Genomic DNA, 4,651 nt, shown 5'->3' on the forward strand with positions numbered 1-4,651 from the left:
TCACATAGTCAGTTTGTATTCTTAAATACCAAGTCTCTTGCTGTTCCTTGACTAGTTGGCCACCCCTGCTTTGCATCGCTCCGGGTATGTAGAAAAAAAATCTGTTATGCACCTTTGCATTGCGCTATAATGTCAAAATTTGGACCTGAATCCAACAATAACATTACTTGACTCTCACATACATTGGTTTTCAGTTAAAAATGTTGGTTAGGGGTTTAGTTACTGCTTGAAAAAATGAAAAGAATTGTTATTGAGATGGAGGCAGATGAAGTGTTTATGACCCATCAATGATGACAAAAGGAGACATCCTCTGTCGGGGGTCTGATTTAAAGGAAATGGTACTCTTTAAAACGTTAAACTAATGAGGAAGAATTTGACAAATCAACCAAAAACTTGCTCTTTTAAATCTGTATCTGTCAAGTCCTGACCATTCCCTGACCGGGAATAGAACCCCGGCCGCGGCGGTGAGGGCACCAAATCCTAGCCATTAGACCATCAGGGAGTTAGATCTATCAAATTTAATTTAACATATTGTTGGTTATATTGTTTTAGGCAAGAAATGGCACATGGTTAGAGATTTAGAAGGCAGTGGTGCAAAATGCAAAACTGCCTGTTTCGATTTAATTACATGGTAATAATACAAAAACAGAGGTGTAGTGATTACTTGGAAATGCTTCCGGTAGTTTCTGAAATAAAAACCATGAATCAGTGGTGGAAAATGCAAAACTGCCTGTTTCAATTTTATTACATGGTAATATTAGATTAACAGAGGTGCAGAGATTACCTGGAAATACTTACCATGAAATATGTCTTGTCCTTCACGTACGTAACGCTGTGCAATCTGACCAGCAGCTAAACACCTTCCACCATCAAGCACTGGCGACCGGGATCCTTGTAACACGTTTATTTGAGTAACAAAGGGTGAAACTGGGAGAAAACACAATGACCAGTTACTTAGATAGTAATGAGTCACAGATATTAAACAAAGATAATTGTAAAAACAATATAACTACAGGCTGATTTTTACAGGCTAGCAAAAATGTAAGATGAAATAAAGAAACACGTAATGTATTGTTATACAGTGTACGTAGTATAACCTATGTTGGGTATCTAAATAAACTAAGATATACTACATGTGGCATTACCCAAGATAAAAGTGGCAAACTAGCTTACTGAAGTATACCGTCAGTTAGGGCTGAACAATATTGTGTTTTAGCATTGACATCGCGATGTGCGCATGCGCGAAAGTCACATTGCAGGACGTTACGATGTTGACGTTAATACTTTTTTGCTGCTTGATAGAAAAGTAACCTTTCACCGTTTCTCCTTTACATGATTATTACCATCCGACCGTTCCCCTTTAAGACAGGTAGCCATGTGGGCAACGTGTGGATGTGACGTTAGTCCGACGGGGTTTGGTATGGGAAGTGAGGCTCTCCGTGTGTAGAAAAGTAGCCTACCGTTGGCAACAGCTGCCTCTGACACAGTGATGTCATAGTATTTGATGGGTAGTAAGTGACGCTACAGTAGTTGGTGTTTATGTTCTCCTCAAATACAAACTAAACCCCCTGATTAATGCAACATAATCACAACGTCTCCCGGCCATTTCCTACTGCAGAAAGCTGCTACCAGCCAGGCTAAAGCTAATATAGTTAGCTTAAAGAAACAAGCAGAAAGCTGCTACCAGCCAGGTTAAAGCTAATATAGTTAGCCTAAAGAAACAAGCAGAAAGGCGCTACCAGCCAGGCTAAAGCTAAAATAGTTAGCTTAAAGAAACAAGCAGAAAGCTGCTACCAGCCGGTCTAAAGCTAAAATAGTTATCTTAAAGAAACAAGCAGAAAGCTGCTACCAGCCGGTCTAAAGCTAATATAGTTAGCTTAAAGAATCAAGCAGAAAGCTGCTACCAGCCAGGCTAAAGCTAATACAACTAGCCCAAAGAAACAAGAGGCATGCAGGTCTGGTCAGTTTATCAAACTGACGAACTGGCCTCGCTAGTCGACCACAACCTGAAATTTAGAGGAAGCAACATGCAGTCACTGTCATTCACGTTAACTGTTAAAAAGTGTTGAGATAATTAAAAGGTATTTACAGTATTTAGAAGCGGGCTGGATGCTAGTAAGCTTATGCTAGCTTTCATGCTTCATAAATAAGCCGGACAGAGTTGTCCCTCATCTGGAGATAAAAACCCTGCTGCCCCCTCCCCCCCATCCTGTTGGCGCAGAGCTCCACAGACTAAGTCCACAGGTACAACTTAGTTTTGCACCAAATGTATCGCAAGAAGTGTTGCAAAAGTCGAGGGTGCAGACTCGCCGCTGTGGAAAAGTGACTGAAGTGAAAAAAAATTAAATAAAGTAATTTTATACAAGTACAGAATTTTTTTCTACAAGCTGTCAAATCATATTCTCTAAGTGCTCACATCACATCTACGCGCTCTCACATTAGCACCATATTTACCTTCATATTCTTTGTTGAACTTTATTGCTTTACAAACACCAAAGCAAGTAAGCGCTGTGACTAACATTACTCTTCTGAAGTGATTTTGGAGAGGGAAATTAGGTAGAAATACTCTGGTTGACTAGCATGACACCATTGTATTCATATAATAATCAATCCAGGTTAAACTGAAACACTGGAGCTCCAGGTGCTGCAGACGCAGACGGTCCGCCGTCACGTGGGGCTCGGCCAGCGGGGAAACATCGCTAGAAATCTCCGCTGCCGACCTCAACGGGATCTGATCTCCAGCGAGACATGGAAAGCTCCAGACCCGATAGCAGCGGCGCAACCCCCGGGAGCCCACCGCCAGTGTTGGTGGAATAGCAAGCTAGCGTTAGCAAACTAACCAACCAGCCTGCTAAAAAAAAATAAAATGTAATTTAAAAGGCACGCATTATACCCATTGATGGCGGTCCGTCCGTGGCTGCAAGACCTGGAGCTCACCGCCAGTGTTTCAGTTTGACTGTTTAAAGTGTTAGGATAATTAAAATGTATTTATTTATAAGCGGTGTTAGTTTGCTAACGCTAGCTTGCTAATCCACCAACACTAGTGGTGAGCGGGTCTGAAGCTATCCATGTCCGTCTGCAGCTGGAGGACCTGGAGCTCACCGCCAGTGTTTCAGTTTGACTGTTAAAAAGTGTTGAGATAATTAAAAAGTATTTGTTTGGAAGCAGGCTGGCTGCTAGTTAGCTAACGCTAGCTTCCATGCTACATAAATAAGCCGGACAGAGTTTTCCCTCACAGAAAAAAACACAGGTAAAATTAAAAAACACTGCATAAGCTTTGCTACTGTGTGTTTATTTAAATATAGGTACACCTACATGTAGGGTGACGAGATTGCAATATAAGCCTGTATATAAATATTAGGACTATCCATATGTCAAGGGTGTATATTAGGCGGTGCAGTACAGCCCGATCCAGCAGAGGAGAGTTCTAGCCCAACCAGGCTCCTCTCTTTACATTGTAAGCCTCACTGGGTGTCCAAACTAAAATGATAAGAGGCAACTTGGTAGACTCCTTACTGATGTTTATAGCTGTACTCACAATGCCCTTTTTTTTTTAAAAACACCAGCCAATCACAAGTCTTACATGTGAATAATCAATGTGTGAGTAATAAGGGAGCTCAAATAAAAGATAGTTGCAAGGTCTACCAAATGTTTAACTTTACTACCCGTAAGCTGTTGGAACCTTGGTTGCCACAGGGTCCCAAATCTCCCCTCAAAATGTCAATCACAGACACTGAAGCGTGCTGGGCCCATAACCCAGAGGTTGAGGGATTGAAACCATCCTCTTCTAATTCCTGTGCTTTGTATCAGTATCAAGTCTATTTCCAGTCTGTTGATGTTTAACAAAGCATCTGATGTTGCAAGTGTCTGAAGTGAAATGTCTCCACCTGCTGAAGAGTAAACTTAATGGCATGTTGAGATTATTTCACCCATAAAAAAAGAAACTACAGTGCTCATACCTTTTATTCCCGCTGTAACACCCATAAAAACTGGAGTGTAATACAGTAAATATACTACACTACAGGTAATAAATACTGTAAATAGAAACTGTAAAACATGTACGTTTAAAGTGCTTTCTACCAGTCAGATTATCACAGGAGGTAATATCTTCTGCAGCTCTTTTAAAGACTCTACCATAATACCTGCTGGAGATGCCAGGTCCTCATACATGTAAAGCATGAGCTCTACCACTGAGCTACATCCCCTGAAGATTTTGAAATTCTTTTGACTTTTTTCTGAGATAGACTTACACTTATCTTTATTAATCCTTTTGGGATGACTCCCGCAAGGAAATTGAAATATGCGGTGGCTTGAAATCAAACCTGGGCAAAATGCTTGCACTGCTACGATATAAATCATAGTTGAAAAGTAACACACCCGTTGCCTTTCTGCTGGACAATACAACGTTCACTGCAAATCTTGTAACACAGATTGATAAGAAATACATTGGTGGAGACTGGTTGCTTCCAGTACCTATGAGATAAGACAGTATTGTTTATGAAGGCACATCTGCGATTTGGTATACTCTGATGTGTCATTGGTTTGGTACCACTCTTAAAAAACAGCGATCGTTGTCGGCAGGATTCGAACCTGCGCGGGGAGACCCCAATGGATTTCTAGTCCATCGCCTTAACCACTCGGCCACAACAAC

At 41.1% G+C, this 4,651-nt stretch overlaps 1 non-coding gene across 1 annotated transcript; it reads right to left on the reverse strand.

Annotated features, from left to right (window-relative positions):
• Positions 1-4,569: 4,569 nt before the first annotated feature.
• Positions 4,570-4,651, reverse strand: trnas-aga (transfer RNA serine (anticodon AGA)). Its single transcript has one exon. It is a non-coding gene; the product is annotated as a tRNA-Ser (tRNA).

The sequence above is a fragment of the Etheostoma spectabile genome, unplaced genomic scaffold (genome assembly GCF_008692095.1).
Source record: "Etheostoma spectabile isolate EspeVRDwgs_2016 unplaced genomic scaffold, UIUC_Espe_1.0 scaffold00019118, whole genome shotgun sequence".
Taxonomy (NCBI): domain Eukaryota; kingdom Metazoa; phylum Chordata; class Actinopteri; order Perciformes; family Percidae; genus Etheostoma; species Etheostoma spectabile.